We start from the raw sequence: 13694 nt of genomic DNA on the forward strand, positions 1-13694 counted from the left end.
ACGAGAAACAAGCGTTCTATGCGCAGCTGGAGCAGGTGTATGATAGCTGTCCGCAACGGGACCGCTGAAAACAGCATTACCAACGGAAGAGCAGCTTGGCGCAGCTACTCTTGAAGATGGTTGAAGGGATATTTGATCAGCCATAGGTAGTACTGCTTGGTGGTCCCCGTGGTTCTGTGGTTAGCGATATCCGTCGGCTAGCTCTCCCACACGGTTGTAATATCGGGTTCGATTCCCGATCAGGTCGAGGATCTTTTCAGAAATTTTCTCGACGCAGCACTGGGGCACGGTGTATCGTTGTACTTATCCTACACATGCAAAATGTGCCAATAACAATATCGATAACAAATTCTCTCAACTAATCTAGTTGATCGAAGCCGCCCTCCAGGCTAGCGTGCGATGTTGTTGTAGGTAGTACTGCTGTAGCAGCACTTGGTACAATGGCTCCTAACAGAAGACACGACTGGTTTGTCGACGAGTGCAAACAGTTAGTGGAAGAGAAGAATGCAGCACGAGCGAGAATGCTGCAACACCAAACGAGGGCGGACGTGAAGTCTCTTCGAATCTCGAAGAGGGTTACGTCAATGTGATGGATTATCGTGCTTGCTATTCAACATCGCTTTGGAAGGTGTGATACGTAGAGCTGATATCGACACGAGTGGCACGTTATTTAGAAGGTCTGTTCAGCTCGTTGGCTCCGCCGGTGGCATTGATATTGTAGCACGAACTCTTGAGAAGATGACTTCTAACAGCGACACCAGTAGAGAAATTCTTCGTCGCCTTACGGCAGGATATCGTGCCTTCTTTGGACTCCGGAGGACGCTTCGCTCGAAAAAAGTCCGCCGCCTCACGAAGTTGACCATCTACAAAACACTGATCAGACCGTCAGTCCTCCACAGCCACGAAACCTGGACCATGCTCGTGGAGGCCCTTGGGGTTTTCGAACGGAAGGTGCTGCGTACCATCTGTGGTGGAGCGCAGATGAAAGATGGATCATTGCGGAGGTATTCAAACGGCGAAAATCGGGAGACTACGGTGCATGTCGTAAGAATGTGGGACGACAAACCGGTGAAAATGGTTCTTGATAGTGGAAGGCGACCTGCGGAGCCTCCGCAGACGATATGGCTGGCGAGCTTTATGTGTATTCTACATTTCCTTTCTTGACTTTCTTAATTTGTTCAAACTCCTAACTTTCTCGATTTTTTTTGTGATTTTCTTAATTTTCGGAACTATTTTGACCTATTCATTTATGATTCTTTTGTAATTTTTGCTCTCCTGAATTTTTCAATTTTCTTAATTATTTCAAATCTGTGACTTCCTAGGTATTCTCAAATATCCCTTTGACTTTATTTTAAAAATTTATATTATTTAGTTTTTCACGCTTTTTACATTAGTTTCCTTTTTCTGCATTCTTGACGTGTTTTGGTTTTCTCAAAATTTATCAAATAACAAAATCAGTTGTTATATTTTGACTTCCATGACCTTCTTAACTTTTTTTCTATCTTTCCTGAAATTCTTGATGGTCATTACTTGCTTAACTTTTTAATTTCATTACTATCTCAATTTTAGTTGCGACTTTCTTGATTTTTGAACATTTTTCCTTTTTGCCCTTTTGTTTTTGTTTTTATGACTCCTGACTTTCTGAATTTTCTCCACATTATCATAACTTTCCCGTTACTGGATTCTACGTTTTTGATTTTTTACTTTCTTCACCTGTTTTTTACATTTTTAACTCTCTTGACTCTCGTGATTTTCTTGATTATTTTTTGCTTTCATGAGTTTGTTAACTTTTTTGCCATGTTCACCTTTTTTAAATTTCTTGACATTACTTTTTCTGTCTCTTATGATTTTTTTACTAGCTTAACATTTTTAACTGTGCTTTTTTCACCATCTTAATTTTCCTTTCATTCATTTAGCGGTGACAGAGAGCGATTTCGATGTCATAACAATGACTGAGACTGGATTAGATGACTGCATCACTACGCAACAGTTATTCGGCTCGAGCTTACATGTATTTCGTTGCGATCGTAGCCCGCTCAACAGCTGTAAATCCCGATTTGGCGGTGGATTGATCGCTGTTGCGCAGCAACACGTTTGTCGTGTCATAGTAACCGTACATGGACGCAATTTAGAACAAGTGAGTGTTCGTTCCACAGTCAAAGGTAGGAAGTTATTCATAAACGTGATTTACATTCCTCCGGATAAAAGTCAAGACGTTAGTCTGATCAATGAACATGTTACTTCTATGAATGAGCTGTGTGAGAAATGTTTGCCCAGTGATATCATTCTCCTTTGTGGCGATTATAATCAGCCACGCATGCGGTGGTTGTGTTCGAGCGACAACGTCATCAAATGTGATTGTTCTCAACTACCTCCGTCCAGTAGCACTTTGTTGGATGGCATGGATTATTTGTGCTTGAGCCAAAGAAATCTGGTGCAAAACTCGCTTGATCGTATTCTCGATTTAGTGTTTTGTTTGCCTAGCTGTGAGATCGAAGTAATTAATTGCCCGGTTCCGTTGCTACCCGTCGACTCCCATCACCCTCCTCTCGTATTTATTTTGCCAGCGTATGCGGGATATGCCGATCCAGTCGAAAAAACAGAGGAGCGTCACTTGAACTTTCGAAGAATGGACTTTATGGCACTCTCACTGTACTTGAATACCGTTAACTGGGACACGGTATTTGACAATAATAATGATGTTGACTTTATGGCAGAAAAATTCTATTACAATTTGAACGACTGGATTGTTTGTAACGTTCCAAGAACACGACCGCCAGCGTCACCTGCATGGAGTAATTCTCTTTTACGATCATTGAAACGTGTGCGAAATGCACTTCAGCGTAAACTTCGCCGCCAACGAACGCCTGACAACAAAAGAGATTTTCAGTCAGCCAGTAACGCGTACCGTTCATTGAATGCCACTTTATATAAATCTTACGTATTGCGTGTGCAGATAAAATTAAGAGCAAATCCTAGTGGTTTTTGGCGGTTTATCAATTCGAAGCGGAAAAGTGCTGCTATTCCAAAAAATGTATATTTTGAGAATCAGGTCTCAGCGTCTGCTTTAGAATCAAGTCAGTTATTCGCAAAACATTTTGCATCTGTTTTTGAAGCAAATTGCGCTTCTGAACTGGAGATCGTTGAAGCCATTCGTAACGTTCCTAGCGACCTCATTGATCTGGGAGTGTTTGCCGTGACTTCAGATATGATTTTGTCAGCAACAAAAAAGTTGAAGCGATCGTATGTACCTGGTCCCGATGGTCTACCTGCAATTTTAATATGCCGATGTATTGGTAATCTAAAGAAACCATTAAGTTCTATTTTCAACCGCTCACTGGAACAAGCAAAATTCCCTCGTATTTGGAAGAAATCATTTATGACACCCGTGTTCAAAAAAAGAGATCGATATGACGCGACTAATTATCGTGGAATCACAAGTCTTTCGGCAGTCTCTAAATTATTTGAGATAATAATGAGCAGGGTAATTCTTAATGCGACAAAATGCTACATATCTGTCGACCAACATGGCTTCATGCCAGGTCGATCAGTAACAACAAATTTGCTGAATTTTACGTCAGACTGCATCATAGCTCTGGAAAAGAAAGCGCAAGTTGACGTACTCTATACGGACTTAAAGGCGGCGTTTGATAAAATCGACCATAAAATACTTCTGCACAAGCTGACTCGCCTTGGTGTTTCTTCGCAACTAACGTCTTGGTTGGAATCCTATTTAACGGAGCGGGAACTTCGTGTCAACATTGACGGTTTTGTTTCAAGACCATTTTCAAACAAATCGGGAGTGCCTCAAGGTAGCAACCTCGGCCCGCTACTGTTTATTTTATTTTTTAACGACGCAGCCTTTGTTCTGAAAAAAGGTTTTAAGATGCTGTATGCTGACGACTTAAAAATCTATATTGAAGTGCGGACTGAAGAGGATTGTCGGCTTCTACAAGACTCGCTAACCATGTTTGCTGATTGGTGCCGCAGGAATAAACTAACAATTAGCATCAATAAATGTCAGGTCATATCGTTTCACCGCACATCACAGTCGATATTGTTTGATTATAGCATTGAAGGGAAAATCATCCCCAGAGTCACCGAAGTGTCCGATTTGGGAGTTAAACTGGACTCTAAAATGAGTTTTGGCTCACACCGAACAGCGATCATTTCCAAAGCAACGCGGCAGTTAGGTTTCCTGTCTAAGATTGCCAAGGACTTCTCGGACCCTCATTGTATTGTGCTCTCGTCCGCCCAATTTTAGAGAATGCGTCAATCGTGTGGCAACCGCATCAACTTTCGTGGAGCCTTAGAATCGAACGTATCCAGAAGCGGTTCATTCGTCTTGCACTGCGAAATCTGCCTTGGAGGAATCCCGATAGTTTGCCACCCTATCCTGACAGATGCCGACTACTGGCTCTCGATACACTGGAACAACGAAGGAAACTGCAACAAATTTTGTTCGTGGCGAAAATTTTTCACGGTGCAATTGATGCCCCCAAACTACTTGAAAAGATGAACTTTCGCGTACCTTATAGGACTCTTCGGAATACATCGTTATTACAGCCAACCTTTCACCGGACTTTATTTGGTCAAAACGAGCCGATTTTGGCATGCATTCGAGCGTTCACGGCTGTGGAAGAGCAGTTTGATTTTAATGAGACAATTGGACGATGCGTAAATAGGATTTGATCTGTGATACATTAGACTAATTTTATTCATTAAGACTTTATTTGTCAGATTAATTATACAAAATACAAATACAAATACAAATACAAATATTTTTAAATGCTTGACTTTGTTGATTTTTTTCGATTTTCTTGACATAAATTTGTTTCTTTCTGTCTTTTTGAACTTATTTTGGCTTTCTTTCCTTTTTGATTTGCTTGAAATTGATGGCTTTCTTTCAATCTCTCTTGATTATCTAAATTTGCTTGATTTTCTGTTTTTGTTTGACATACTTAACCTTCGTGACTTTCATAACTACTCTTGCTCTTATTAGCTTCCCAGATTTTCTTGACATTTTTGATTTTCTTGGTTTTTTTTAATATTTTCAGTTCCTTAACTTTCTCGTTTCCTTACATTTGCGGCTTTGTTAGTTTGTCTATCTTTCTTTCCATTTCGTTTGACTTTCTTGATATACATGGCTTTTTGAATTTCTTGACGTTCTTGATTTTTGTCAATTTCTTTGCCCTCTGAACTTACTTCACTTCCTCAATTTTTCTTGAATCTTTTTTAATTTTTTAGACTTTCCTAATCTTCGCTATATATTTTTTATGATAAATTTTTTTAATTTTTTTTGACTACCTAACCTACCTAACCTAGTTGCTTTTGTTTCTTTCTCGACCTTTGTTGACTTTCTTTGCTTGCTTGACATTCTTGATTCGGGTTATTTCGTTTATTATACTCTTTCTACTCTCATAGTTCACTCAATTTTTTTTGACTGTTTTAACTTTTGTGATTTTCTTAGCTTTTTCGAAATTCGCTTATTTCAAAACTTCGATTTTTTTTCTTGACATTGTTGTTTTGATTTTCTTGAAATTGTTGACATCCTTCATGACTTTCTTGACATGCTCGATTTTCTTGACTTTCATTACTTGCTTGACTTTCTAAACATGTCAGCTAGTTTTTGACTGTCATGGTTATGCGATTCTGACCTTCTTAACTTATTTTGCAGTTTTAGATTACTCGTCTTCTTTTAAATTGTTTTGATTTCGTTAATATCAAATGTTAGGTCTTTCTTTTTAAACTTTTTCGGCTTTCTTGATTTTTTCGGACATTTTCAACTTCTTAAGCATTTTTGACATTTGTTCACTTTCTAAATTTTTTAACAGAGATTACCTTCTTTCTGTTTTTTTTTTTAATTTTTGGCTTATGCTTATGTTTCGTACATTGTTCGTTTTTTTTTAAATTTTTTTTACTTGCTTGACTTCTTTAAATTTTCCTATTTTTTTTTACTTTCCCGCACCTGCTTTCTTTCCTAACTTTCATTGACTTTTTTAATTTTTTGATGGTCTTGACTTTTGAGATTTCCTGACTTTCTTAATTTTACTCTCTTGATGTTTCTGACTAATTTCTCGACTTTTTCAACTTTCTTTGCAATCATGACTGTTTGAATTTTTTTCTTTTATTTTCTTTTAACTTTTTTTTAATTATATCTATGTTTTGTAACTTCTTCTTTCCTTCTGACTTTTGTTATTTTCTTGGACTAATGTATCTTTCTCTACTTTCCTAATTTTCATAACTTTCAGCCTATCTTAATTTTCTTAACAATTTTCATTTCATCAACTTTTTCTGATTTCCTGTTTTTACTTTTTGGACTTTCAATTACCGTGAGGCGCCCTAATCTGCGCGGCTCTTAATTCTACGCACTTAGTATAAAAATGTTTATGCTGTTTAGTAAAAAAGGAAACATAAGCAGAAAGTTAACAGTTGATACATAGAAAATCACTTCCAAACATCATTTTTGAAAATCAGCTTTTAATTGATATAATTTTAAAATTTTAATATGAAGTGCGCAGAATTAAGTACCACGCAGAAATAGGGCGCTTTACGGTATGTCAAACTCAAAAGTTTTTGAGTTTTCTAATTTTAAAGTTTTTTAAAGTTTTACGTTTTTTTACTTTTTAGACATTACTGGCACTGTTATTTTTTGACTTCGCGACCAATAATCGTTGATTTCTTTCTTTTGATTTACTTTTATAGCGATCTTAACTTTCGACTTAACTGTCCACTGTCTTGAATTTTCTGATTTTTTTTGGCTTTTTTTACTTATTTTTCATTCTTACTTTTTTGACTTTCTTGAAGTTTACGCTTGTTTACACTTTTCAGGGTGTTTTTTTTAATTCTCTTAACCTTCTTGGCTTTGCCAACTGTTACCTTCTTACCCTTCTTTTTATCTTCTTGACTTTCTTGATTTTCTTCACTTTTCTAACATGCTTAACTTTCATAATTTTTTTACTTGCATTACTCTTATGGCTTTCTTGACTTATGTCACTTTCTTTAGTTTAACTTATGTGAGTTGAACATTTTGATTTTTTCTGAGAATTTTTTTTTTGATTCTAACTCTCAATTTTCTTTATTGCCTTAACCCTTTACATTTTTGATTTTCTTGACATCCATTCCTCTCTTTCTGTCTTTTTTTCTGTTTTTGTTTTTTGAACATTCTTAGCATTTTTATTTTTTTACTTGTTTTACTTGCTTGACTTCTTAACTGTTCTATCCCTTTATAACTTTCTCGTTTTCTATCGGTTTTTTACCCTTTTTTGACATTCTAGGATTTTGGTTTGTTTACTTTTATCGCCTTGTTGGTTAATTAATTTTCTCTGCTTGGTTAACTGTTCTAAGGTTCGTTGTTTTCTTTACTTTTTTTACTATTTCTTCACTTTCTGGACTTTCCAAACTTCTTTGACATTCTTAAGTTATTTGACTTTCTTGAAATTTTTCAAATTATTTTGTTTGACTTTTCTAACTTTAAATTTTATTATACATTACTTAACTTTTGTGACTTTCTAACTTTTTCGAAAGTTTACGAATTTTTTCGACTCTTATTGCCTTAATCACTTTGTTTTTGTTTTTGTAACTTGTTTTGCTTATTTTACTCTTTGAACATTCTTGGTTTTGTTAATTTTTTGACTGTCTTTACACGCTCATCATTTTTAACTTATCTACATATTGTGACTTGTCCGCTTTTTTTCAGTTTTTTTCTTAGTTTTGTTAATTTACTGACTTTCATCGCTTTATTTTCCTCACACTCGTTGGTTTCCTAATTTTTTTTATTATTTGGCTTTAAAGACTTTCTCCACTTTCTGGACTTTCTGAAGTTTTTTAACATTCGTAAGTTTCTTGATTTTCTTGAAGTTTTTCAACCTATTTTGACTTTTTTGTCGTTGTTGTATTTTGACTCTCGTAACTTTCATCACTTTCTTTCATAATCTTGAATTTCTAATTTTTTTTTTCCTTTTCTTACATGCTTGAACTTGATTGTTTATTTTATTTCTGTTTTTTTCTTCACTTTTTTGCGTCTTTAACATTGGTTTTGATAATATCTTTACTGTCTCTACTCACTCAAATTTTTTAACTTCTCTACCATTTGTGACTTTCTAGCTTTCTTTCGGTTAGCTACTCTTCCTTACATTTTTGGTTTTGTTTTTTTTTTTACTTTCATGGCTCGCTTTGCTTTACTAGCGTTGTTTCCTTCCTTGACATTTTTACAGCCTTACCTAATTTTATTGACTTACCTGATATGCTTAACATGCATGAATTAAACACTCTTGTTATTTTCTTCGCCTTCGCGACTTATTCGAAGTGTTTTGGTTTTTTTACTTTCTATATTTTTTGTTTCCGTTCTGACTTTTGTGATTCTCAATTTCCTTAATTTTTTTTTAACTTTTGTGACTTTCTTGACTTCTTTGACATTATCAAATTTCTAATGATTTTATTTGATTTCCCTGACATAGATTAATTCTTTCAATTTTTCTTTTAACTTTCTTACTCTTTGAACACTTCTGACTTTGTTTAATTGTTTAGACTTTACTTGCTGACCTTTTTAACTTTCCTAACTTTTTTGACTTTTTCGCTTTCTTTCGGCACTTTTTAACATTCCTGCGTTAGGAAATAAAGTACAAATATGTATAGGTTAAGGCGCCTCACACCACTTAAATTGTGCATGCACTTTTTATACGTAAATAGGATTGCAAACACGGGGCAGTTCTCTTTTACTCGGTTGCGTTCGCGATGCATGTTAGAGTAGTAATAAAAATTTCTTTTTGAAGAAGTGAATCTAGTGAAGAATTCAATAACTCTGACTTTGTTATTTTTTTACTTTAATGCATTTGGCTTATTGATTTTCTTCCCTTGCTTTATTTTTTGCATTCTTTACTTTCTAAGTTTCGCGGCTTGAAGCTTTCTAACCTATTTTGACTTTATTAGCATTGTAATTTTTTGAATCTCAGGTTACTTTTTGATTTTATTTTACATTTCTTTCTCTATTTTTTGACCTTCTTGATTTTCTTGGCTCTTTCACTTACAAAACGTTTATGTCTTTCTTAATTTTCTTGACTTCTTGTCTGCTGACTTTCTAGTTATTTTTTTTTATTCTCACTTATTTTCCGTCGGTCTAGTTCCGCCACTTTTGTTGTACCAATTACCGACGCCCAGGGAGGCGACTCCACCCAGGACCCTAACTTACGACCCGTTGATTAACGAACCGGCGCCAACGGCTTTACTTCCTTACTTCCTCATGCGATGGAAGGCGTGATCCCAGAGATTTTTCACCTCAGGAAATTCCCGGTGTCGGCTAGAATTGAATCTAGACCAGTTGGGTTGGTTGTGAGTGGATCACGCTACCCCACAACCATCGACACCAATGTCGGCGTTGGGATTCGAACCCAGGCGTCGAGCGTGGTTTGCTCTCCTGACGTTTTTAATTCAATTGACTTTGTCCTTTTTTTTTTGACTTTCTTAAATTTCTTGATAATCTAAACTTTCTTGACTTTCCTGAGTTTTTAAACTTTTTTGTCTTTCTTCACACGATTTTCTTTCTTTCTGTCTTTCTCAACTTTTATACTTTTTTGACATTCTTGACTCTGTTTATATTTCATCTTTCATAACCTTCTTAACTTTCTCAATGTTTTTGACTTTTTTAATTTTCTTGTTCCTCTTGACTTCCGTTTTGTCTTTCTTGATTTTTTAAGGTTTGTGACTTTCATTATAAGTTTGATTTTCTTGACTATCCTAACAACAGGGAGGTCTTTTTTACGCGGGTTGTTTTCCTCCATTACTCGAAAACGGTTCAAGGTATCGACCTCATTTCAATCACGTTTTCACAAAAATTCACAATTTCTGGTGTAATTATGTACTTAAAATTTAAAATACTGCATTTTGATCTCTAGATTAACCAGTATCATTTTCAAACGAGGTTCAAACCTTTTGGGACGGTTTCCTTCGTAATATTTGCAACTCATACTTTTTAACGCAAGCCCATACAAATTTGTAACGCATCCCTCGCGTTTGGTGAAACTTTTGTTTTTTTCCACTGTTTTTTACTCTTTATTTATTCGTTTTTTTTTATTCTCATACTCTTTGTCATAATCTTCTTGACTTTTTTCTATCTTGCTTGACTTTCTTGGTGTTTTAGTTTTTATTGCTTAACTTTCTTGATATTTTGAATTTCTAAAATATTTTTAACTTGTTAGATTTTCGTAATTTTTTTGTTTGGTTTTTTTATCGATCATTTACTTGACTCTTCTGATGGCTTTCTCGATATTCTTAACATTTTTGATTTTCCGCACCGTCTAGCTAGGGACACCAAAATTCACACAAACTTCTTTAAGATATGATGAGTTGAGAGATGTAATAAACGACGCTTGAAGGGCGGTAATGCACGATTAGAAAAACTTGTAGACTTTTCAAAAAACAAAACTTAAAAATTCTCCTTCGAGTTGAACACCAAAACCCCTCCTTGCGCACGTCGGTGGATGCAACCCGAGAAGAACGACAAATAACATACAAGTGGAGCTAAATCAACTCGAAAGTTTGTGTCTGTTAGCTCGAAAAAAAATTGAAAAAAGTAGGTACTTATGAAAGGAATGTTCTGAACCCTGACAGAATTAAATGTAGCTAGTAATTAATTTTGATAAAACATCGACTGAGTTTGTTTTATTTTAAAGATCGATGTTAAACAATGGAAACACGAGCGGACCCTCACAGCAGCATGAAAATTCCGAAACATAAACTAAATAAGTCTTCGAGCTCATAACGAACCTTTGGAGATTTTTGGTTGTCTGCTAGACGCTTTCCGCCCGCTTCCTTCTTTGTGAGTAAATATTCCGAATATTATGATCCTTTGTTGAGTGGCACAATTCGCCGGATGAACGGGTTTAATATCTTGATCTAATAAAAATTTAATGCTTCTTGTTTGCATATGGAACCGGGCAGAGAGACGGCGGCTATCAGAGAGAAAGCTAAAAGTGAAGTAAAAAAATAAGCAAGTGAAATGACTTCGCGAAAGGATCATTATACCATGATGCTTGACCCCCGCCCAAGAAATTTTTTACACAGTACACAGTAGCGGAAGCTAAGTGCTACTTTGCATTGCCATAAATATTACAATTGTGTCAACTTGGACAGAACTGGCGCGGCGGTGGTCCATCATCATTGCCATCGACGTCGCACTCGAAGCTGAATGAATGGTGACTGATGATAGTGACTTTGACGGATGCCGTTGCAGACAATAACGATGAAGTACGACTCGGATCCAGTTTATGTTTCTCCTTTCATTTTATTTTTTTTCTTGATAAAAAGTTTTTGCCTTTTATAGACCGCAACAAAAAACGAGAATTTCTGTCGGGGTTGTTGTGACGGTACATAAAGTAAAATATTACTGTAAGAGCACGTAGCGTGAACGATATCGCGTGAGCGCTCTAAAATCAAAGCGATAATTACAAGACAGAAGGGATAAAAAACTGCAGTGAGAACAGAATAAAAATAATAATACCACATATGCTCTAACGACAGCCGGTAAAAGCACCCTTTTTACAAAATCACGCATGCATCTCGTGACTAGCTGCAGGACGCTTCGGATCAGTTATTATTATCGCCTGCCGGTAATTTCTACTTTCCTGGCGAGTTGGGCTATAAATAAGAAGCATCTATAGTACGGGACAAAGTCACTGTCAAGCGCTGATTATTTAAAGTCCAGGTTTGTGCGAACATTGTTTTCACTTGTACTTGTAGCTTCGATACATGGCAGTAATGGAGAGTAAAGATAACGATCAGTATTTGCTTTAGGTCAAAACAGTCCAAAATGGCAATGCCACAATATAATACAATGGAAACTGTCAAATATAAAAATGTCGAACAAGTCAATAGGTATTGGAAAAAATGTCATGAATGACTAAAATGACAAAAACATGGAAAGAGCTAAATATGTCAAAATAATCAAAATGTCAAAACATCAAAGTGGTGATGGTGCGAACAAATTACTCTAATTTATCTGTTTTTCCCTTACATCAGTCTGAGCTGATGTTGGTTCTTTGATTCTCTTCATGAATCCTGAACTTTTGTCTTTATGACCAATGACCTATCCCAGTTACCAGTTGCATGTTCCATGCAACGTTCATGCAAATGCAATCGCCAGAGTTCCTGCAAACCTGATGAAGCTAAACAGCAACAGGTACGCTGAAAGCGGTATGATTTCTACCGAGGATTGCCTAACAAAGGCATGCAACCGTGACAAGTTGTCATAAAAAATAAAACGGTTGAGAAAGTTACGAAGCAAACTTCGTCTGGCTCAGATCGCATCCAACCGGATGCCTTCTGTTTTTTTTTGCACCATAAATCCGGTAGTAGCTCTACGGTACTGGTCTTGCATCATCCACCTGACCGGTTTTCCCAGCGAACAACAGGCAGCACCAGAGTGGGGTGAAGCTATGGTAAGCTGAAAAGGTAGCTGACCTTCGTGACTGCTTGTCGTACGGTATTCCGACACCGCATAAACACCAACCCCAATTTAGCTGGTGGCGGCAGCGTTCCAGGAATCGGAACGCCACTTTCCGGAAAATCCGTAAGCGTTCGTTCGATCGGAACAAGTTGAGAAAGAAAGAAAAAACTGTTCCACGTTCCACTCAGTCGGATAAAACGGATATCAGCACGGGAAATGTGTAGTGATGTATGGTTGTTAGTGATGGGAAACTTATCGATACTTATCGAAAATATCGATAAATGCTGGACTTCGATATTATCGTTAATTTTTTGACGTTAACGATAATTATCGATATTATAAGGGTGAGCACAAGTCAGTGCGGCTGGTTACTGGAGGAGACCCAAAAGAAGAAGACCTCACCTACTCTACCCCAGGAGTTACTTTTGCCGCTAGGTATTTGTTGGTTGCTGCTATTCGACAAGATTTAGCATTGTTGGGGGTGGTGTAAAGGTTCGCCCCGGGTGTCACTGAGTTTCTTAGAAATAATGGTAACTAAAAAGGTATTTATAGTTTCTAGTTTCCTAAGAACAGATGAATTCGACAGCTTAGTACTGGAGAACTTTAAAAAAATATCCAAACTTTTTGCACCATCTCATAAAAAGCAATGATACGAAATTGTAATGAAATGCATTTTCTTTGGCTTGCCAACTCTCATAATATGATAGACATGCATATGCGGCAGTCTATTGGTAATTCTCTGGTAATTGTTTAGTTTAACTTGGAACTGTTTAAGTTTAAAGTATCTGTTACCCAACAAACAATTTTTAGTTCCAAAAAAAAATCCATATCAACGAAATTGTTGCGCCAAGGAAGTATCCTGATTTATACAAGGGGTAGACAAAATAATTGAGATAAATTAAATTCTCTCGAATTTTAAATGGCCAGAACTTTACGAAAAATGAATCAATTTTGATAACCGGTTTCATTTTACTGGAAAACAGTATTATATTAGTATTACTTGGGTACTTGGTGTGACCAACCTACACCTAAAATGTTTCGGATTTCAAGAGTGTGTGTCAAAGTGTACATTTTTGCAACGCATAGAACGTTTTAGGCAACTAAATTGTCTATCTAAAATTCTTCATTTAAAAAAATCAGAGATCACCGATAATTTTCTAAAATCATTTTTTGTTTTTAAAATTATATTTTTTTCAGAGTAGGATCTTAAATTCATTTTTTTATATTTTTGAAGGAAAGTTCAGATAATTTT

Source organism: Wyeomyia smithii, chromosome 2, assembly GCF_029784165.1.
Source record: "Wyeomyia smithii strain HCP4-BCI-WySm-NY-G18 chromosome 2, ASM2978416v1, whole genome shotgun sequence".
NCBI classification, from domain to species: domain Eukaryota; kingdom Metazoa; phylum Arthropoda; class Insecta; order Diptera; family Culicidae; genus Wyeomyia; species Wyeomyia smithii.